This window comes from Ambystoma mexicanum, chromosome 10 (genome assembly GCF_040938575.1).
Source record: "Ambystoma mexicanum isolate Mex_15411 chromosome 10, UKY_AmexF1_1, whole genome shotgun sequence".
In the NCBI taxonomy this organism is placed as follows: domain Eukaryota; kingdom Metazoa; phylum Chordata; class Amphibia; order Caudata; family Ambystomatidae; genus Ambystoma; species Ambystoma mexicanum.
Window position 1 is genome coordinate 168,444,464 of NC_090932.1, and position 24,392 is coordinate 168,468,855.

Below are 24,392 nucleotides of genomic sequence, written 5' to 3' on the forward strand. Positions count from 1 at the left end.
ACAAAAAGATCGAAGAAAAGATGCAACCGGTCACCATCTACTTCGTCAGAGAGCGCTCCCAGGCCGACACTTGCACGCCCTTGAGCCCGGGTGATCGAAGAAGACCCAACCGGGAACCTTTGAGAGCCCTGAGCAAGAAAGGCTGCTCGAGTCGGGACGTGAGCTCGAGGTCATTGACGCAGTCCAATGTCCCGCATATCCCTAAAGAAACAGCCTCAAAGGTCGCCTCGACGCCTTAGGCACCATTCCCGCTGATAGCCCCTTTAACATCGATGCCATTGATTCCCCTGTCGATGTCTAATCCGAAGCCATCAGCGCCAAAGCTTCTTAAAGCTTCAATTCCGTCCTCTGAGCATGTTGCAGCAGGAGAAAGGGCTGCAAAGCTACACCTTTCTCAAAAATAGTTCCTCCTGAGGACGTGCACTCCTATAACTAGGAAGGAATTCTTTAAATCCCTATCTTCAATTTTTGATGAGCAGGAAAGATCAGAGGATGATGAGGTCCCATTTGGTCTCAAGTGTGGTACCCACAATGACCCAGAATGTCTCATCTCTGAAGAGAGTAAAATGAAGGATCTCATAGACACATTACACAATGCTAGTGGTGTGGACACATCACCAGAGACCGAATTTGGTAAACCAGAGCCAGGGGAACATGCTGATTCATCTTACCGGCAACTGATGACAAAGGAGGTCGATTATTTAGGATGGGCTAGACCGCCAACCCAATTTATACAAGATGATCTCACGGACATTCTGGATCAAGGTCCGCCCACTGATCAATTTTTTCCTTTTCACATGGCCATGCATAATAGGGTGGCCATAAACTGTGAGACCCCAGACTCTATTCCACCTGTGAATAAGTCCCTTACAAAAAAATACGGCCCTTCCAGTATCGACCCCGGCTATCTTTCCAAGCGCCCCACTCCCGAGAGTCTGGTGGTCCAGGCAGCCACAGCTACATCCAACAAAGTGGCTTACCCTACTATCCCTCCAGATAGGGACGACAAGCGTGTGGATGGATGGGCATGCAAGGTATTTTCTGCAGGGAGTATTGCCTTAAAGTCGGCCAACTCCACATGTGCCTTACCAAAATGTTTGTACACTCTCTGGGAGTGCATCTCCATGGCGGCAGAGCTTGTACCAGAAGGGGAGGAAAGGGAGGGGTTCCTAGCTATCATTAGAGATGGCAAGGAGGCCATGCAAGATCCCTTCAGTCTGGTTTGTATACTGCAGACAGCGTCAGCAGGTCCATGGCTACTAGCACAGTTATGTGCAGGTTTGCGTGGTTGCGGAAGTCGGTTTTCGCACAAGATGTGCAGTCCCCTCTCCTGAACATGCCATTTGACGGGTCTCACTTTTTTGGCAGAAAGGTTCACGAGAGCCTTGAGAGGTTGCAGACCTCAAAAGCGTCTGCCAAATCTTTAGGAGCTGCTATTAGGCAACTCAGCCTTTTCGTTCATCGGGACTATCTTACAGGGGATGATCCTATCGTTACTACTCCTCTTTTGGAAAGGCGAGAGGAATGGCCAGTCAAAAAGGACAAAGAAAAATCCCTTGTGGTGGACAAGGTAAAAGTGCTAAGGCAACTCCAGCTGCAGCTTCCTTGCCATCAGCAGCCGCCCAAAAACCACTTTGAGAGCTTGCGTTATGTAACACTGATGGGGAACAGACTGTCTCAGCATCTGCAAGAATGGCGAGCCATTACTTCAGATGCCTAGGCTCTGGAAACAATAGCCCAAGGTTACTGCTATCCTTTCCTAACGCAGCCTTACAACAATCCACCAGGGAGAGATTCTTTGTCAATTCCAGATCCGCTCCTACAGCAGGAGATTTTAACCCTGTTAGCGAAAAGCACTATAGAAACAGTCCCTGTTGCGGAGAGGAACAAGGGTTGGTACTCCCCATATTTTTTGATTCCCAAAAAGGATGGAGGACTGAGACCAATCTTGGACTTGAGATACTTAAACAAGTTCCTCAGGAAGGACAAGTTCAAGATGGTCACTCTTTCTCAGACCCTTCAGGCCCTTCAACTTCAGGATTGGTTGGTGTCATTGTTCCTTCAGGATGCTTATGTCATGACCACTGTGAGGGGGCACAAGTTGTGCCACAAGCAGGCTCCCACCAGAACCCTGAGGGCCTTAAAACCACTGCAAAAGGGTTCCTGGAGCCAGTCCTGGCGCCTTTGGCACCAGGCTCATATGTAGGAAGGAAGTGCTGTTCAAACTAGGTCCCATTTATATACATGGACCTTTAAATCCAACATGGAAGCACCCACACAGTCTAGTTCTAAGAACCAAGCCATGCGGTCTAGTGTTTTGGGTGTGGCAGGCCTGGAACTACTTTCCCTGGTACTACTTTACCTGGGCTATATAAACCACACCCTGACTGCAGAACACGCTTTGTGTTATTCTGCAACCAGCAGCGTGACGCTCACCGTGTCCAGCTCCTGGTCTTCAGCATATTCTTGTAATCCTGCAAGAACAAGATTATTCTGTTTTACCTGAGAAAACACCATCCAGCACTCAGCATCTCAACTGGGCTGCCATCTGTGGAAACCAAGAGAAGAAGAAACATCACTCACCTGTGAGTACTAGATTAAGGACTTCCGGTGAACAGCTAACACAGCTGTTGTTCGAACATTGCAACCTGCAATAACGAGAAAGGGAAAAACGCCACGCTCCCATCCGGAGCACCACAGCAACATCTGAAAAGGAAAAGAGACATATTCAGGTTCGCTTTCAATATTAAACAACCGCACAGCGCTGTACTTACCTTAACGGATTCCGGGGGCCTGTTTTTCATCGCGCTCTCATCCACTCGCTGCTCCACAGCTGCCTGTGAGGAGAAGAAGAAGAAAACAGGTTAGCTTTAAAAGACAATAAAGGTGCTGCACTTCGCGCTTTCTCTGACCTAGAAACGTGCCTCTCCATCCGGCACGCCAGCATCAAGACCTTTGCACCTGAAAAGAAGGAGATAAAGACATTAATGAATTCCCACCATAAACATAACAAAGACTTACAAATAACTAACTTACCTGCCTACTAGCAGATTCGGGGTCACAGCAGGCCTGGGCCCTAGGAAGGCGTACTGCACCAGTGAAGCAAGTCGGGCAGCTCGCCAACAAACGTCAAGCGCCCCTGTACAAGAAACGCAGGACGGATATCTCACCCTATAAATAATTAAGTTGAGAAAAGAACCCAGTGGGAAGGGATTCGGTCAGAGGGAGGTGGGAGATTCACCCATTAGAGACAATTATCACAAATCCTCCCTTCTGTAATTGCAGATTCATTATTCAGCACTGGGCAATTACGCATCCAGGGTTCCAGATCTCAAAGCCTTCCAGACGCCCCCGGGGATATCAGGTGAGCGTAACAGCTTATTTTCATGTGCCAATCCATCTCAAGAATAGAAAATACCTGATGTTCACCGTTGGCGGCTCGCACTATCAGTTTTGAGTCCTACCATTCGTTTGGACCTCCGCCCCAAGGGTTTTCACCAAACTGATGGTGGTAGTGGCAGCGAATCTCAGGAGAGGGGGAATTAATATCTACCCCTACCTGGACGATTTGTTGATCAGGGCGCGTTCTCCTTAACAAATCCTGGATCATCTAAAAGTCACCTGCCACTCTCTTCACAGACTGGGCTTCTCCCTCAATTTCAAGAAGTCACAGATGACACCTTACCAGCAGCTCCAATATATCGGAGCTGTGTTAAATACATCCTTGGGAAAGAACTCGCTTCCCAAAACGAGAGCTCAAGGAATTCTTCAGATGGTCTCCAAATTTCAGAATGCCCAAAATCTTCCAGCCTACGATTTCTTGAGGTTGCTGGGCCTCATGGTAACCTGCATCTTCATAGTGCCAGAAGCACCCCTGAGAATGAGATCCCTTCAATGGGCTCTAAAGACTCAATGGTCCCAGTTCTCAGGAAAGATGATGGACCTACTTCAGATTCCAAGCAGAGTTCAACAAGATCTTCTGTGGTGGACCTGCAAGGAAAATATTCTGAGGGGAGAACATTTTTGGCAACCATGGCCAGAGATTACAGTAGCGACGGACGCCTTGCTCACAGGGTGGGGAGCTCATGCCAACGATCTGACAGTCAGCGGTCATCGATCTCCATTGGAGTCCAAACTACGCATCAACCTTTTGGAGCTGAGGGCAATCAGACTAGCACTGAAGGCCTTCCTGCCCTCCGTCAGAGGAAAGAATGTCCTGATTATGACCGACAACACAATGGCCAGGCATTACCTCAACAAAAGAGGAGGTGTAGGGTCACTACCTCTGTGCAGAGAGGCAATGCAGCTCTGGCACTGGCCAATTCGAGAAGGAATCTCCTTATCGGCAGTTCACCTAGCCAAGGGCAGACGCTCTGAGCAGGCAGAGCACAGAGTCCCACTTGTGGGAACTAGCGCAGTAAGTCCTTCAAGAGATCTTCGCCCTTTGGGGAACCCTTCAAGTAGACCTGTTTGCAACCAGGATCAATCGAAAATGCGAAAGGTATTGCTCAAGGGAATATTCTCCAAGAGGAGCTCTAGGAGACACGTTTGTGGTGAATTGGGATTCCCCACTGCTATACACTTTCCCTCCGATCCCCGTCATTCCTCAAGGCATCAGGAGGTTGAGACGGTTCGGAAACCGCATGATCCTTATTGCCCCAGATTGGGCCAGGAGAACATGGTACCCAGACCTTCTAGATATGTCCATCTGTCCTCCAATTCGTCTTCCTCAGAGAGAGAATCATCTCTCGCAAAGGGAGGGACAGGTTCTCCATCCAAAGGCCAACACTTTCAACCTTCATGCTTGATATCTGAAAGGCTGAGATACAAGGATATGGGACCTCCCGGATGATGTCATGGAGCTGTTGCTTTCGGCAAGAAGGCCAGCAACAAAGTCTCTGTACCATTGCCATTGGAACAAGTTTTGCAATTGGTGCAGGGAAAAGAATTTTGATCCTTTTCTATGTCCAATCCCAAAGGTGTTATCTTTCCTCTTATCACTGGCACATAAGGGTCTCAATGTTGGAACCATTAAAGGTTATTTGGCAGCACATTCAATTTGTAAGCGATCTTAGTAAGAGTGTTCCTATTATAAAATTCCTTTGATAATTCAATTCCTAAAAGGGCTCACTATGTGTTCCCACCTTCTTCTTTTCAAGGCCCAGTTTGGGACCATAATCTGGTTCTAAAGTTTTTGATGTGTGCCCGTTTTGAACCTTTGCGAACATGTGCATTGAGGTTGTTAACCTTCAAGACCATTTTATTGGTTGCATTAACATCTGCATGAAGAGTGTGGGGGTTGCAGGCAGTATCTTCCAGGCCACCCTATACTGTGTTCCACAAAGACAAGGTTGTTCTAATGGTTCAACCCTCTTTTTTGCCAAAAGTCGTACCCGACTTCCGATGGATTAGAAAATCATTCTACCGGCTTTCTACCTTCTGCCGCATCCCAGTAAGGAGGAAGAAAGACTACACAGACTGGACCCTAGAAAAGCGTTAAGCTATTATAGTTCTAGTTTCTCCAAGCTCAGAGTTAATGATCAACTCTTTATTGGCTATACTGGAAGGAAATTGGGTCAAGCCGTGTCTAAATAGACCTTGTCAAGATGGATCATACTTTGCATTACAGAATGTTACAGATTGGCTGGTAAAGACCCGCCGGAAGGCTTGAGGTTCCACTCAACCAGAGGTATAGCCTCTTCAACAGCCCTTCAAAGTGGCGTGCCCATTAAGTCGATTTGTGATGCAGCGATTCGGTCCTCAATACATAATTTCACAAGGTTTTACAGCTTAGATGCTTCCCACTCTAAAGAGCTTGCCTTTGGTAAGGCAGTATTATATTCAGCACTATAAAAAAAAATAATGAAATGTACAAATTCTACTCCCTCCTCCAAACTCTGACACTGCTTTGGGAGTCTAAGATGAGGAATACGTTGGACAACACAATCCATTCGAAGAACAAGTTACTTATCAACTGGTAACGTTCTTTCAACTGGATGTTCCTCCAAGGTATTCCTCATCACCCTCCCATCCCATCCCTCTGTAGAATTTACTACTTCAACTCTTGCAAGGCCGACTCCCGCCTACCTACACTAACTATCAACACAGACAAGAGGGGGAGAAACAGAACTTAGGCCAACGGGCGCAGCGCGTGCTACTTGTATATCCGATGACGTCACCCTCGACAGAGGCCCTCGAGGGACATCGACTCGACGCCATCAACGCACTGCGCCCTCTGCCGAGAATTATTTTTCCAAAGCAGCCGTAGCTGGACGAATATCTAAGATGAGGAATACGTTGGAGGAACATCCTGTCGAAAGAACGTCACCAGTTGGGTAAGTAACTTGTTCTTTTTTCCATAGACTGAATGGGTGAAAACTTTGCGCACGGCTACAGCCCGAACGGCTGGATGGATTTGCACCACATTTGTGGCAGGAGCGGGGGCTTGGGTCAGAAAGCTTGCTTTGTGTGTTTGGTGGAAATCGGACCAGTACTTTTGTTGCAAATCACTGAAATGTACGTCTCAAATAATAAGTGATATCTAGCTCCACTCCGCGGATCCATTTCCTTGTTTGCTCCGCGGACAGAAGGCTCATTGCCTTGCTGTATGCCGTGCTGGCGGCGAACTGTGTACAGGGCTGGTAGTTGGCTGGAGAGAAGCGTGCTGTGCATCAAAGTGTTTGAGAAACACCACTATGGTGTATCGGAGGACAGTGCAGCGCCGAAAGGGACGGACAAACATAATGTACGGCATGTGGTGGTGGGAAGAGGGGATGGAAAGGGTGGGGGAGAGAGAAGTGGATCATCTGATATGTGTGATTATTAGGTGGACAAAGACGGTGGCGTGCCTGCAGTATTTGTGCGTACTGCGCCAATTCGCCAGTCCCTGCACAGGCGAGTAGCATGTGTGGTAAATGCAGGCAGTGTTCATTACGGCACGATAGATTGTGCCGCAACCTTTTACCGTGCTGACTGTTGGAAACTGAATAGCAGATGGGGAGTGCATAGCAAAACATATATTACGCTATGTAGTGTTGGGAGGAAGGCATGGAAAGGGTGTAGGAGTGAGAAGTGATTCATTTGAGATATGTCAGTAGGTGGACGAAGACATTGATGTGCCTGCTGAATCCGCGCAGACAGCGCCACTTCACGGGTGTCTGCATAGCCGCCTACCATGTGTGCTGAATCAGGCAGGCCTTGTTACGGCACGATAGCTGGTGCACAGACCTCTTTCCGTGGTGACTGGTGGGAGCTCAACTGCAGAAGGGGAGTTCATTGCACATGACATGAACATTGTAAGGTAGCGTGTACTGCAGTATTTTGCATGTGGTAAGGTCGTAGCCCATTCAATGCACGGATGGAGGACTTGTTCAGACAACTATGTGCCGTGGTTGCAATTAGGTTTCACATTGTTGGCTTCTGCGTGTGGTTCGTCAACATTGCTACATTGTTCATTCCATGGGTGTGGCGCTTCTTAGCGCATCCTACACAACTTTCTCCATGGCTACAGCTAATAAAGTGAACAGTTCTGCAGTGTGTGCACTGAGTAGTGTTGGAATGCTGTCAGTACAGAAGAGGGTAGGGTTGAAGAACATCTTCTATGTGCATGGATACTGCAGTGTGTGAAGTGGGTGCAATAATTAACTAGTGTGTGCATAGAAGTGGTTAAGGGCAAACTGCATAGTGCAGCAGATTGCATAGTGTCCATCGCGTGGAGTGCTGACTACTGTACTGCACTATGAGCTATTGCTTTAGTGTACCTAATAGAGTGCTGGGAGCAGGGGTAGTGTTGTGAACATTGTTTTGGTTTGGTTAGCAGTAACACCATACTATGGGAATTAAAGTGGGTATGGGTGCCGGAGAATGTGGTATGTTTGTAAATTCTGATAACTGTTGCATGTTTCCATGCATAGTTGTATTATGGTACGGAGGTTTGGTAGCAGTGGCGGTGGCTGTGGTATGTGTGTGGAGTGTGGTGCTTGGGCGCATGTTGACATGTATGGCTGCACTACATTGCGATGGGTGTGGGCAAGGCCTAGACCATTGGGTGCATGGCCGAAGGCCGTAGACCATGTACCCATAAGTCTAGGCCTTGCCCACATCCACTGCAACAATGCTGTTTAGACTGCATCTGTCAGAGGGTGCTCACCTTTAAAGAATGGTTGTGGAGCACATGTTAGACTTGCTACAGCACCAGAAGCCAGCTGACATGCATATAGTGTTGGTTGGTTCGGTTGGCAGTAACACCATCGTATGTGAATGAAAGTGGGTAGTGGTGCCAGAGGCTGTGTTAAGTTTGTAGATTCTGCAAAACAGTGCATCGTACTATGCATAGCTGTATAACAGTGTGGAGGTTGGGTAGGAGTGCCGGTGGCTGTGGTACGTGTGTGGAGTGTGGTAGTTGGTGTCATGTTGCCATGCAGGCTGGATTATGTTGCGGTGGGTGTGGCCAAGGCCTAGACTACTCGGTACATGGCCAAAGGCTGTAGGCTGTAGGGCATGCACCCAAAAGCCAAAGCCTTCACCACACTCACTGCAGCAATGCAGTTTTCACTGCATCTCTCAGAGGGTGGTCACCTTTACAGAATGGTTGACGAGCACATTTTACTCTTCATAGAGCACCAGAAGTGTGCTGCCAAGCACATATTATTGGTTCCATGGTTGTGGTGAATGTGCCAACATCCTACGGTATTCGGTGTATGGCTGCTGATTGTGCAGAGAAAAGTCTTGCAGTGTGCCCATTGGGTGCAGTGTGTGAACACTGTCAGTATAGAAGAGGGTAGGGTTGAAGTGAATCTTGTATGTGCTTGGAGATTCTGGTTTGTGTAGCTTCCTGGGTGTAGGCCCAATGTTGTGACGATTGTGTGGTTTGATTGCCAGTGACATAATACTTTGTGAATAGAAGTGGGTAGGGGTGATGGAGGCAGTGGTATGCTTGTGGAATGTTCTGACTCTTACATGTTTCCATGTATTGTTGTGTTATGTTGCTGGGGTTGGGTAGAAGTGCTACTGCCTAATTTACGTTTGTGGATTGTGGTTTCTGGCCACATGTTCACATGCATGGCTACATTATTTTGTGCTGTGTGTGGCCAAGCAGTAGACTCTTGTGTGCATGGTCAAAGATGTGATGGGTGCAACTCTGGATGGTTTTGGATGCTGACATTGTAGATTAGTTGGCAGACCTTAGTACCAAAGGTGTTTTGGGAGCACATGCGACGTGTTCTCAGAGTGTTGAATGGTAAATATGCAGTGCTGTACAGAAATGATAGTGTTGGATGCAGAGTTCTTGCCTGTGATTGCTGCATGTATGCATGATTTTTTCACAGTACTCGATGAGCGACAGCTGGAAGAATAACAGTGCAGAGGGGAGAAGGACTGGTTCTGCTTTACTGGGGTATAGCCCTCACTGTAGCTGGGAATGCGCATGCACCACAGCCTGCCATTCTTATGATGGTGGGCATGCAAATGGAATTGTGGAATCACGTGTTAAGGGTGTGGTTCACAGGAAGGGGCAGTACTACTTTTTCCCTATACACTCTATGTAATGAGTTTGGTAGAGATGGACAGATGCACAGTGCTGATTGTGGGTGATAGAGTAAAGGATCTTGGGCAGGTCCCGGCGGAAGTCCCGTGGGAGGGGCCGAGAGATCACAAGCGGCAGCTCCCGCTCAGGACATTATGAGCCTGGCAAGCCACGGAGCAGTAGGCTGCCATACGCTCTCCGCTGCAACCTCCGGCCTGCCCATTTATCAGACAAAATGTACTGTGCTTGCTACGTTGCAGTAATGTTCTGTTCTTAGTAATTTCCCGTCCTTACTCTGGCCCTTCCTTCTTTGATCCCATGCACAGTAGCAGTGAGGTAAGATTGTTGAAGGGAGACGTCACTTTGTTGTTGGTGCACTCCGTTATGGTGTACTCCTTATGCCTTTGTGCTGTTTCCTTCTTAATTACACATTTTGCAGACGTACTCTATTTTACCTTCGAATCCATGTACATGCTGCTGCTTGCATATGTTCCTTGTGTTTGATGAATGGCACCACTATATAAGAGAGCCCATGCCTTTCTGAGCAGGTTGGATACCACCCGATGTCCGTGACCAGACACATAGTCCGCGACTGCTGTGTGCATTAACATGGTGCTAGACGGCGAAGTATGTTGTACAGTACACCTTTCGGCACCACTGAGTCTGGGGTGGGTCCATTGTATGGGAGGGGGAGTAGGACCCCTGGACAGGGTTGCCTCGCAACCCATGTCGCACTCTATCCTGATAGGCTGGAGGGTCTCCCGCCAAGATGACCACTCCACTGTGTGAGTGACAGCTAGGCTGTATGAATGGGGATCTTTTTGCATAAAAGCAGGGTCCTGAGGACTGGAAGAGCAAGACGTTGCCACTGGAACTAAGAAGCCGAAGAGGAGAGAAGCCAAAGACATCTGCAACGACTGAACCACCGGTGAAGCCCTGCTGCAGCGTCTACACCACTTTTCTCCACACAACGAGAGAAGATCTTCACCTGCAAGAGGCTTCTTCCCTTGAGCTGGTGGGGCCAACCAGTTTGCCAATCGCCTTCCCGGACCTTCCTTGGTTGAATCTCGTACCCTGTACTCAGAGGCAGGATAGCCAGGCACCAGTCCACCCGGACTGCGATTTAAAGGAGCGTACCTTTTATTCGTCGGGCAGCACCACGGCTGGTTTCATCCCTGGGTAGTGCAGTAACTCGAACCTTCCTCCACGACGAGAGCCTCTCTTCCTCTGCTGGATCACCCGAACTGTAGGAACTACTAGGAACAACCGCCACCGCAGGAGCCACTTCTTCATTTAAAGGTACATTGTTCCACCAGGCTGCCCTTTCTTCGCAGTAGCACTAAAGGTGTTTTAAATCCTTTACCTACCTGTCGGGTTGGCCGCCCCCCTCTCTTAACATTGTCTTTTCAACTTCTGCATCCACCTTTTCCACTTCGTTAACCAAAGACTTGACTGCAGCTACAAGAACATTTTGCTCCTGGGCCCTTGCCCTGTACCAACTGACTGTGGCACAGGCCTACTGACTCTGGTCACATTTGTTAGACCTGCCTTCTTTATATTGATTCTCAGCTAGAACTGTGTGGTGCACCTATTTCTATTAACTACCCTTTCCTTCCCAACTTTAAACCTTGTGAAATGCCATTTTGCTCAGTTTTCATTTAAATATTGATATACTGATACACTGTCTTGCTGAAACTGGTCCACAAACGTATGGGAAGTGTTGCTTGGGTGTGTAAGAACCTATTTCTATATAACTTGTGCTTTCTCTCCCTTATGAGGAATTGTTAGAGGATCCCCTGTGTGTAGTTTTCACTGTGCCGTTTTGCTCAGTTTTCATTCTGGTTCACTTGGTCTACAATTTAACTTGGGAGTGTGTATATTTTTCCTTTGACTTAATTTAACTTGCTTGATGACTGTGATAAATGTGTCTTATCTAGAAGTGTGTAAAATAAATATATAACTACTTTTTACTACAAAGCTTTGGTCAGTGTTTCCTTGTGCCATAGTACTGAAGGCCTATTGTGTAAACCCTGAATACTGCTCATCTCCCTCTTGAGATAAGTCTGACTGCTCAGCCACAGCTACCAACTAAATCTTTGTGGTACAGACTGATACCAACGGGGATTTATTGCTGCTGTAGTCCTAATCTTGTGTATTGCTCCCTAAGGGAACTGCACAGGATTCTGCCTAACATTCTCTCACTCAGAAAGGATTCTATCCATCTGATGGCTTCGGTAGAAAAATTAGCTGCTGAATCCAAGTGTCTGCATAGGACCTTGTGGTCCACAAGATCGAATGCAGCTGAGAGATCAAGTAGGAGGAGGAGTGCTGTCTTTCCCTTATCTCTCAGCTTATCTATTTGGGTCTTTAGGTCAATGAGGGCTATTTGAAATGTATATAGCGCCTTAATCCAAAGCACTGTACATAGCATCAACAAGGTACATTAATATGAGGTTTAGCAAAAACAGTCAATTATATCAACCATGCTGGGGTATATGACATTTCAACAATTTGCGAAAGACAGAAAAGACAGAGATAGAATGTAGAGGATGCGCATTCCAAGGTAAACGGGCAAAAAGAGTAAATGTGCGAAAGCGTGACTGCGCACATGGAGGATGAGGAACTACAAAGAGAAATTGAGAACTACAGCGGAGAGAACGAGACAGAGTATAGAACAAAACCACAGAGGAGAGATGGTCATGTGCAAGACCATAAAGAGATTTGAATACGAGACACAAGAAATTTAATTTGTGCTGAGCTTGAAAAGAGAGACAGCCAAGAGTGAAAAGAGCAGAAGAAATAGAATTGTGTAGAGCCAAACCGAGAAGTACACAAACAGAGGCAATAAAAACAGATTTCAAAGGAGCAAGTCGAGCAAGTGGAAGACCAAAGAGTGCAGTAGAACAGTAAGACATGTGTGAGAAAATTAAGGAAGATATCAGTAGCTTAGTAGCATCAACAGTCAAGAAGGACCAGACTCTTCAAATGTTATATAGGTGAAAGCGACAGGCGCGCAAAGATATAAAAATGTGGTGTTTAAAAGATAGAACAGTGTCAAGGTAAAGTCCCAGATTACGAGCAGTAGATGAAATAGGAAGCTGAGAGGCAGAGGGAATAAAATAAAAGGAGGGGGTAGAAGAGAAGGAATGGTGTTAGAAAGAAACAAAAGACATTCAGTTTTAGCATTATTAAGTCTAAGATAATGAGAGGACATCCATAATTTAATAGCAAGTAGGCAAGAAGACAATTGATTGTGTACATTGGATAAAAAGTAAGAGAAAGACAGAAAAAGCTGGGTGTCCTCAGCATAGAAATGATGTGGAAGACCAAAACAAGAAATCACTTCAGCCAAGGGTGAAGTATAGAGAGAGAAAAGAAAAGGACCAAGAACAGATCCCTGCAGGACACCGTTTGCAAGAGAGAGATAGTCAGATGTTGTCCCGGCCCAGCTAACAGAAAATGTCCTATGGGACAGGTAAGACCTAAACCAGCAAAGAACAGAACCAGAAAAACCAAAGGATAATAGGGAAGTTAGTAGAAGTGAGTGATCAACTGTGTCAAATGCAGCGGATAGGTCTAACAAAATGTGAAGAGAGGAGTGCTTAGAATAACGTTCTGTAAGAAAAGAATTCAGAACTGATAGAAGAGCCGCTTCAGTAGAATGCAAAGGACGGAATCCTGACTGAAATCGGGGAAGAATATAGGTATAAGACACAAAAGTACAAACTTGAGAGTCGACAAAACGTTCTAGTAGTTTAGAAAGGTAAGGTAATGGAGAAATAGGATGAAAGTTAGAAGGAGATGGCTTTTTTAGAATTGGAATAATAGAAGCATGTTTGAAGGATGATTGAAAAGTGGAGGTCAGGAGACAAATATTGAAAAAGGACATGAGGTAAGAAAGGAGAGAGGGATAGACTTTAGGAATAAGGACAGACGGAATAGGATCAGTGGGTGAAATAATGGGATGAGCCCAAGTCAGTGAAAGGGAGGTCTCCTCATTAGTAATAGGTGTAAAACAAGAAATCGAAGCAGTAGGGAGCGAAGTGAGAGGGAAATGTACTATTTTTGTAGAAGAAGAAGAATTGATGGTAATGCAGAGAGATCTCACTTTGAAGAAAAGAATAAAGCCATGTCAGAAGCTGATAGAGTATAATTGACTGACTAGTCTGGAGTAGGAGGAGAAAGGAGATGAGAGAGAGTTTGGAAGAGACGTCTAGGATGAGATGATTGTGCATGAGGAAGATCAGAAAAATTGAAAGTTTAGAAGAAAGAAGACAATCATCGTAAAAGGTATGATATGATGAATATGAGTTGTAATCACCCATAGACTTAAATGTAAGCCAGCGCCTCTCAAGGCGACGGAGAACACAGCGCATGGATTGAAGGTGGGTGGGAAACCAAGGCTGTGAAGGTTTCCGAGATAGGTCGAAAAAAGCAGTAGAATAGAGAGCATCAAGAGATGAAGAAAGTGAAGAAAACAGAGCAGAATCTGCCTTGTCAGCGGACAAGGCTGCAAATGTAGAATGATAAAGTAAGGCAGAGATACATGATGAGACAAAATGTGGGGTATCAAAACTTCACAGATCACGCCGATGAAATGGAAGAGAAGAAGGAAAAGAAGAAGATGAGACTGGTGATGTGGGAAAAATTGAAAAAGAAAGAAGATGGTGATTAGAAAGATGAACAAGGAGAGATGAGACAGATTAATTGGACAAAGAGGAGGAAATAAAATAAAATCAAGACAAGAACCAGAAATGTGAGAAGATGGTGTAGAAAGCGGAGAAAGAAAGTAAACATCAAGAGTATACAGAAACTGAAGAGAAGAGTGAATATAAGAAAGATGAAGATTAAAATCTCCTAAAAGTATAAGAGGAGTAGTAGACTGAAAATTAATGGAAAGAAGATTGTCAATGTGTCCACAAAATGGACCAACTGCCCCACATGGGCGATAGATAAGTAGGAATGAAATAGAGTAAGGCTTAGAAAAAGTGGTTTATGAATTCAAAGGAAGAAAAACTAGGGAGAGGAGATGAAGGAACAGTTGTGAAACATGAATGATATAAGATGCCAATGCATCCACCGTGAGCAGAGGAGCACGGCATATGACAAAAAGAAGTACGGGAAGTAGTCAAAGAAGCAGGGATGGTAGTACTATATGAGGGGATCCAAGTTTCAGTAATGCAGATAAAGTGCAAATTGAGTCTTGGAAATAAGTCAAGAACTGAGGAGGACTTATTACAAATAGATCTTGCATTCATAAGCCCAAGTCAACCAGATGGGTTTAGCAGTACAAGAGGGTAAATGAGATTCGAGTAGTTCCCAGAAGAGGTGAATCGTGCGACATCCGGACAAACCGTTGGTGACATTACGTTTATGGTCAAAGCATGGAAGAAGGTAACCAGCGTGAGACTGAGATGACCATAAAATGAGCGCAATGGCCATGCTGGCAATGGAAGAACAGGCCAGGCAGGCATGAGCCGCGGTGGGAGATTAACTGTGTAGGCAGATGGCAATGCTGATAAGACCTGCTCTCTGTTGCTCCCATCCCCGGACAGGTGCAGACAACAGGGACTTTGCCTGACTTCGCTTTGGCTTCACCCAGGCAGGAAGTGATGTAGGTATGTCCTGCAGATGGATTGACCGAATCGGGAGGTTGGAGCACACAACATCACACAGCCCTAGCAGTGGGAACGCTAGGAATCACACCAGAGGAGAAGGCCGCCAAATTGAAGACTGCATGGCTGTGCAGTGAGATGCAAACCAATACGCAGCTCTCACAACCAGGTATGCAGAGTGAAAAACCCATTCCTTGGAGATTTAAAATCACCAGTTGCCAGGTCTCCAAGTTGCCACAGACAGCAGGGACTTTGCCTGGGCCTTTCTTTTAGATTCTTTCACTCTGGGTGCCTTCCACGGTTCCCAGTCACCAGGGGGCAGGTTACTTTCGGCACAGTCTCTTCCCTCGCCATCTTCTCTCGCCTCCACGCTGCTGCTAACAATTCTCTTGTCTCTGGCGTCTTGTTCATCGTTTTCACAACCCGCCGACAGCCCCTGATGCTGCCATTCTTTCAGCCGTCTCTCTCACAGCTGCTACTCTCTTTCTTGCTGGTCAGCTGTGTCAACTTTAAACTTCTGGGCATTGGCCAGCTTTCTCCCAAGACTAGAATGGATCATTGGTTTACTGCATCCAGTCATCTTGATTACTCCATCTCTTTTCCTCAAAATGGGGGTGGCATATAGGGCAATTGATTGGAAAAACCTGGGTTTTCTTCTTCCGCAATACAGTAAGCTGTACAGGTATGCTGAAAAGACATGTGGATATCAAGTGGGATTTTAACTGCCAGTTTATCTGGGTCTATGATTGGAGATTCTATCTTAACATTACAATATATTATACCAGAATGTCGAAAAGGAAAATGGGTGTTACTAAGAGATACAGGGGAAGGATTATTCTGAGCTAATGCTTTTGTTCTGTCCCTCAGGAGTTCATCCTACGTGGTCCTCCCGCTGATAGCCACCCCCAGGGTCAGAGTCAGGTAGCTTCTGCCTTTCCCTGGCCATGTAAGGGAAGCTTTCCTCAAGTGGATCAATGACAATAGTGCTAGATTCGTCACTGCAGATACATTCAACACGGGGAGGGTTCATTTTTAACTATGCAGTTACTGATGGTGGCCCTCCTAACCCTTGCCTAAACCTATGGTGAAGAAAGGTCAGGGAGATTTGGGCTGCCGAGAAAACACCAGCCACCCTAGATAACTTGTTATCGAAGTTGTCTAGAACCTGGCTCCCATGGGTTATGTATTGAAGGGACACACTTTACAACGCACCAAAGCCCAATACATTGAGGCACCTATCCTAATTTGATCCTTCATACATCTAGCAGGCAACAGAGGGAGTTCTGAGGAGGGCTGGAATGAGTAACTCACCTACAGGCTGGGAAGAGGGGTCAGGGACCCCATACAATCAGAAGCACTGCAGGGACAGGGGTAGGAATATATATCTATATGTTCATTGCAGATCTCTCACAGTAAGAGAGATGCTGCACATTTAGCATCTCCTTTGGGGTCCCTGTCCACCGAACTGGACACGTGGAGCACAAAAGCGTTATACTGACTATCCGATGTGCTTGGCTTGATATCTGTACCAGATTGGACCCTGCAGACTAATGGGTATGCCACAGATAACTCTGAATGGCATTGCCCGTAAGCAACCTCCTGTTTCCAGAAATTGTTAACGTCGATCTCTTCAAAACAACAGGGTTCCACTTTTCTGCAACATAACTAGTTGTCTTGCCCCCTGTTTGAGCTTTCGGCTCATCTCAGACTGTCCATGTGCTGGTAACATTTATGTTTGCTTCTATGTATGTTAGATTGTATGTATTCAATAGTTATCATTGAGCAAGGATTAATCTCGTCTGCAACTGTACACTTTCTCTTTTGATATTAGTTTATAGATTTCAGTGGCAATGGCCACATGTACTGACATTTGGTTTGGTTGAATTTCTATTATTCTGGATGGTGATCAAAATACCTGTGGCTCCAAATTGATTAATTTGCGAGTGGTGTATGCATAAGATGAATTTCTTGGAGAGAAAGGATGGCTGTTCGGATTCTGTTTGCATGCTCTAGAAACAAATTAAAATGAATTCTTCATTCATGATCTACTTTCAAAATGAAAGGAACTTTACTCAACATCCGTGCCAGTGTTTTTCTGAGTGATGACGAGCATCTATCTACTAAACTATTTGGTATATCAGTACATGGATGGAGCGATTGCTAGATGTTTTACTGAAACTACTATTATTATTACATAAGACATGCATTGATACTGGCGAGTATTGGCCCCCTGTCTAGAGCAATGCACACCATTCTCTTTCTTTTTAGCTTTCATAATATTGAACCGGTCTGACTTTCTAGTGCACTGAAAGAAACCAAGCAGTTGTTTATGAACATAATGTGATGAAGGCCTATTTGAATCAAAGGTTGTCAACTGCCAACCGGCAACAGGATCACTGAACTGTGTATGTACTCCAGGGTGGATGTTGATGGCATCAGAATAAATTCAATCTAGACATTTAAGCAAGAATTGCGGAGCCTTAAACTAGCATTTCAAAAGCAGCCGATTGATGATTTACAAGTAAAGTTTAGGCTTCAAAGACATGCTCCATCACAAAGTCTTCTGCTGCCTACAGGAGTAATAAACAACGTGTCCTTTTATTCCATTTCTTTAGAGACAGAACGTGCGGCAAGCTTTTCTGCTCAGGAGGATCCTCAACACTTCCGGCCGATGCCACTGTCGTCGTTTTTGGTGGTTGCAAAGTTTTAGTCCCCATTGAAGGGCCTGGGGAGAGTTTTTCAATGGTAACCACAGGAACAAAATGTGATGATGGAAAGGTAAGTCGTGAAGAGTGCTTCTGTCCTTTGCAGGTTGGTTCTGTGCACTATGCCCAATAGTAGCTCCAAATAAATTGGGGGAAGTATTGTCCCTACAAGACCACATTCTTGAGTGTCGGGATTTAGTGGTTTCATGGTTGTAATGTTCATTGAATTGATGACTTGTTACCAATAAGTTACCTACTTTTAAAGTACAGTAACGCTATGAAAATAATGTGAACAATCTGTCATTTACTTTATCATCCGTGCTTATATTGGCCATAGTGTGTCTCCTCGTCTCCTGTTGCCTAATGCCATCATTTACTGTCTGGCATATTTCATTTATTTATTCATTTTCCAAACAGTATCATTGAGGAAATGCATAGACAAAAGTGTTAACATCACAATTGGACTTATATGCAAATAAACGCATTCAAAGCCCAACACATTAATCCCACTTTTGCCCCTCTCCATCCACACTCTCCTTTAAATTCACGTACGTTGCGGCGCCCAACCAAGAACGAAGGTCGGTTCCCATGGTACAGTTGGGTTTCTGATGCTGCCCAATCCCATAAAGACTATTTTAATCTAACACAACGTTCCTGCAGACTCAGGACAAGCCCATATCAGACAAACACAACATGTGTAGCCATTTGAGTTCTGAAAGAGCAGGGAGACAGGAGAGGAAAACGCGGTTACACTAAAGCAGTTTGCAGCCACATCCCAACTAGTCATATTTGAGGTCCTGCTGCAGCCTGTTTCATATGAACCCACTGACATCTACCTCTGGTTTCATCTACTCTTTGAAAGTCCCAAATACAATGCTGTATATTATTGAATGATATATGGCCATCCCAGTCGTCCTTTATCTTTTGGGTGCCTTAGCATTCACCTATTTATCCTCAGTGTCCCCAATTTCAGATTAACGGTTCTACTTTGTAAATTCTTAAGCTCACACAGGGGGGACCTGCACCGGGAGAGCCTGGAAGAAGTGCAACAAGAGAGAGAAGACGTTCATTTTTAGTTTGGGCTATTAGGTGTCTCTTGCGACACATCTAAGCCAAAACTATTGCATTTTATTACATATAACGAGGAATGAGGCATATGAGGAGGGACACACAGGGGCCCAGTCATGGAATTGCACACACAAACCACGCAAGGGCTGCGTGCCGAAAAGGCTACTGCATGAGCCTGCGCGATTAAGTAAATCTGCGCGCCACGCGTGTTCATGGAATTGTTTGCGCTAAGTAACCATATTCACAAGTCAAGGCTGGAACACTGCCACACGCCCACACGCAAAGCAGGAAACTGCCAGATCAGCTACCTTTGCGTGCTCCCGCGGGAGCAAATACATGCACCCTTCAAACATTGCATGGGATCCCCATGCAATGTGTCCCCGGCACCCTCACACCGGATTTCGAACACTTGACATTCCCAGGTCTGAAGTGAGACGAGTGCGCCAGGACCAGAGTAAACACGGTTACTGTGTTGCCCAGCCATGGCGACGATCTTTGCAGGTGCGCTGCATTTGTGACCCTCTTGCCCCTGACTCCTGCTGCAGTGAAACTGGCCTGATCCATCCATCAGGAGCGGAGAAATTGCCACTGTCCCTTTTGGGAATCCTCACTGTATCTTCGGAACTGAAAGCCACAGAGCCGTCATAATGCTGCAGTGGAACCCGCAACCAAAGTGGACTCGACTAGCGAAGTTTGGTCCGGAGTGCGCCTGGGTCAGTGAGTAAACCTAACCCTAACCATTGGCCCCTAGCACCTCCATCCATTATTACGCACAAGTGGCCCCTGGAGGTCCCTCTCCTTTCCACTGCTAGTGCGAACTAGCAAATTATTCCCGAACCTTGGAATCACCTCTGCCTTCAAGTGGAGGCCCTCCTCGAATAGTGGGAATCTATTCTTCATCGCCTCACCCACCTTCCTGAGCTGCTAGAGACCCCTGAAGAGACCCCGTATTGCCCATTGGAAGAACCGCGTCTGCCTGCACTACATGTACTATTGAGCATAAGGCTCCTCTCTTCTTAGAGTTTGGACTGCCTCTCAGTTAGTTGGGTGTTTGATGTTGAAGGGGACTAAAGACTATCTGCACTGCCTATTTTCCTTCCCCTCTAGGTTGTGAATATATTTCGTGCCTCTAACCCTTTAGACCCCAATGGTCTTGTATATATTTTATATTGATTGTGTTGTGTTGGTTTAGTAAGATTGCTGTGATTCTTTTACTGTGTGTTGAGTTACAAAGGCTTTGTAATAAATGTGTTTATATTTGTTATATATACACCTGTCTGGGAGTAATTGTAAGTGTCCTTGCTCTGTGTGCTCATTGAGGTCTTTCAGTCACCCTCACCCCTCCTGAGACTTAGTCTTGACCGCCTGCCATAGCTTCCTTAATTGGTCTGGCTTGTCCAGAGCTTACCCTGTTCCAAGAAACTAGGCTGGCCTTCTGAACCTCTGCGCACCAGGTCAGAGTTCAGAAATCCATCTTAACACTCCCCCTTCCCAGATTTCTGTGCAAGCCACGCCCATGCTCTGATTGGAGTCTCGCTCAAGGCCCCTGACGGCTCGCACAGATGTGCTGAGCCAGCACGAACTCCACGCAAGTCCAGGAAAAGTACTGTGCATTCGATTGCATGAATCGATGAAGGCGGATTTGCGCACAGTTGACGCACAAGTACCCTATTTTCAAATGGATTGTGTCCTCCCACGTATTCCTTATTTTATGATAATCGTATCCCAGCTTCAGCTGCTTCGGAAACATTTTTCACCAGGGGGCGCTTTGTTCCAGACCGCAGAGGCGAAGTCCCTCGAGGGCCGCTGTCGGGCGTTGACGTCATCCGCTGTATAAAGGGCTCGAGCAGCGCCCGTTACCTCAGTTCCGTTTTTCTGACGAAACTGCTTTGTGTTACAAATGTCGCATCAAGAATTTCTTCGACTATGTCTTCGTCTTCAACTCCCTCCACACCCAAGACAGGGTTAAAAAAACGTCTGAAGTGTGGCAGGAAGATGTCTATTACCGACCCCCATCGGAATTGCCTCTGGTGCCTCAGCCCAGACCATCGGTTTGATGAGTGCGGGTCCTGTCAGGTCATGTGAATAAGGCTCTTAGGGAACGCAGAAGTAAGCTGGCGGTGGGGGAGGAGAAATATAAGTCTTCGAAAAGACAAAAGTATTCAGATGAATCCAGTAGAAAATCTTGTCACGAGTCGAGGATGTCCAGATCGGAAAGTCGCTCGAGGAAGTCTTACTCGTCTTGGACGACAAAGTCAAGAAAGCGACATCATAGGTCTTCTTCCTCCTCGTCCTCTTCTGAGAGTAGAATAACTTACCCTTCAAAGCACGATTCCCCAAGGCCTTCAGGGCTTCGATGCTGAAAATATTCAAGAAAGCGGGCCAGACCCCCTCGAAGTTGCCGCTTGGTGATCATGCCTCTACTCACTCTAAAAGTGACAGAGGAAAATCAAGATCCAAACACGCAAGGGTTGAAAAAGCGTCGAGAGTGTCTTCGCAGGAAAGTTCCCCCGACGCCTCACTCTAAGTCTAAGCCTCCGGTGTATAAATCGGGGCTAAAGGAATCGACGTCGAAGTCAAAACCAAAACTCGACTCGGCACAGTCGACGACCATAGCATCGAGAACGATGACAAAAATGATGTCGACACCTGTAGCTGTATTGAAGCCTCCTTCGACAGCATCAAGGTTTCCTTCGACACCGTCAAAGCCAGCGTCTACTCTATCAACGCCTTCAACGCCTTTATCAAGGTCTTCTCTAATACCAAGACCCAAGTCAACGCCATTTCCGATGCCTAGACAAATTCCACCTTCTTTGCCTGAAAAGGCTTTCCACCCTCAAACTAGACATTCATTTTTTACATCTGGCCTTGACCTGCCACTTCTTATACAGTCTGGGCTTCTCCCTCAATTACAAGAAGTCACAAATGATTCCAAGCCAAAAACTCCAATTCATCGGAGCAATCCTGGACACTTCCTCAGGGAAAGACTCACCTTCCTAGGAGAGAGCTCACCACATTCTGCAGATGGTAATTAAATTTCAAAATGCCCAACATTTACCAGCATTCGACTTTCTATGGTTGCTAGGCCTCATGGCATCCAGCATTTTCATGGTGCCAGAGGCCAGATTGAGGATGAGATCCCTTGAGTGGGCCCTCAGGACTCACTGGTCCCAGTTTTCAGGGGAGATGTCAAATCTTCTACAAGTCCCGGCCAAAGTGGCTCAAGGTCTCCTATGGTGGGCTTGCACGGAGAATATTCTCAAAGGGGAACTTTTTTGGCAACCATGGCCGGAGATAACGGTAGTGACGGATGCCTCACTCACAGAGTGGGGAGCCCACACCAACGATCTGACAATCAGCAGTCATTGGTCTCCATCGGAGTCCAAACTACATATCAACCTTTTGGAGCTGAGAGCGATCAGACTAGCGCTAGGAATGATTCTAGCTTCATTGTCTCGATTATCAAGGCAAGTATATAGGTGCCAACATACTATTTGATGTGATCCTAAAAGCTTACATCTGGGTTTCTTTTATATTTTAATGCTTTTAATTGGCCCACAACACAGGCTTGTGAAATTGTATTTATAAACATACACAAAAACCTTACGATTGTACAAAAGGTCAATTTTTTGTGCCAAATGAGCAGACCTTAAAATATGCTTGCCAGAGGCCTGCAATACCTGATTCCGCTCTCTTTTGTTTAGGACCCCTTCTGCTGAAATAACCTACATAAAAAGTCAGACCAGGTAATGAATGGACTAAACAATAACCCTAGCATGTGAGAAACCAACCTTTTCAAGAAACACAGTACAGTAATGTCAGTGAAATAAGTTGATGTGTCCAGGATCACTGTATCGTCTGCTGGGGAAACCAGGATACAAGCATGAACGCTTTGGTTCCACAGTCTTGAATTTGCATACCTAATCACTTATCGGACTAACACTTTATAGTCTTCATTTGAGGTGGCTTCCTAGGTTTTTACAAGCCTCCATATGTACAAACCAATTTGTAGATCTTCACCATACTGATGCTATATCTGTTTTTTAATAGCAACCACAGATACAGGCACACTGCTGAAAATAGCACCTGTTGCACTACAAAACAAAGTAAACATACCTGCAGAGTTATCAGTTTCAAACATAGGAAATGCTGAGTTGGCCTTGCTGGAAATCAGTATTATAACCTTGCATATGAACACCAATCTCTGCAATTAGTGCTTAACTCAATGAGTTACCTTCTGAACCAACGCGGCACTCACATTTATCAGTATGCATTTCAACTTTGGCTATTGCACATGATCAATAGAATTCCCATAGAAAGGTGAGATTGCTACATGATTTGTAGTGAACACACTAACTATGTGTGGGACAGTGGACACATAAAGCATTACAGGATGAATTGATCAGAGCAGAAAGTATTTGTTACAACAGACAGGCAATAGGTTCAGAGCCTCAGCAATGCACCATACAATGGGCCTCATCACGACTTTGGCGGTAACCCTTAAATCCGGCGGTAGCGCTATTACCGCCGGATTTAAGGGTCCGCCAAAGCAGGACTTCGGCGGATTTCTCCCCAGCTCTGAGCTGGGGGGAAATCCGCTGAAAATTCGCGCTATTACCGCCGGCGGGAAATCCGCCGGCGGTATTAGCGCGAAATTTCCCCATTGAGCCCGATGGGGAATGGGGCATTCCCGAATGGGCTCAATGGGGAATGGGGATTGACATTACCGCCGAACTCGTGATCCGGAGCTATTAGCGCTGGGGAGTTCGGCGGTAGGGCTAATACCGCCGGCAGTAATACCGCCAGCGTTACTGCCCAAGTCGTGATGAGGCCCAATATCTTGTACTATTTAAGTTTTGTAAACAATAGTCACTAATCTCTTTAGATTAGACACCCTTGTGGGGGGGCCCTCCAAGGTGGAGGATTGGGGCAATTGCCACTTTTGCCCTCCCATAAAAACGTCACTGATTTGTGATCAAATATTAAATTACAACACAACTCATAAAATGAAATAACTCTGCATACTTACAGTTTTGTGACAGGGTCCACAGCTCCAAGGCGCATGAGTGGCACAAACCAACCACCCGCACTGCGGTTTTGGGCCTGTTAATACCACTACGACAGTGCCTGGCAAGTGCCTTTCCCATGCCTACTAAAGCCCAAACTGTTGACATTGCCAACGCTTAATGATATTACAACTAGAGAGCATGTAATATTCAGGCTAAATGCAAACCTGTACAGCAAAGGTACATCAATTCCAACCACGCTCAGAATCAGCTCAGGCCACACAGTCAAGCACTGCCAGTTTCCCAAGTCATAGCTGGCAGCCACACTCACACACATAGCGTATGTGGCTCTGCAGGTCGTTAAGGTGCCCACCCAGTGCCCAGTTTGCACACTTTTATCAGTGGCAGAGTCTTTCATCTGAATGATAGAACAATTCCAACTAAAAGAGCTCCAAAGCACCGCATATCTGTGATA

At 46.0% G+C, this 24,392-nt stretch overlaps 1 long non-coding RNA gene across 1 annotated transcript in view; it reads left to right on the top strand.

Annotated features, from left to right (window-relative positions):
• Positions 1-24,392, top strand: part of LOC138493145 (uncharacterized) — a 392,864-nt gene that overhangs the window by 152,910 nt on the left and 215,562 nt on the right. The window contains exon 2 of the long non-coding RNA XR_011276278.1: positions 17,754-17,916. This is a non-coding gene — a long non-coding RNA (uncharacterized lncRNA). The remainder of the gene's footprint in view (positions 1-17,753; positions 17,917-24,392) is intronic.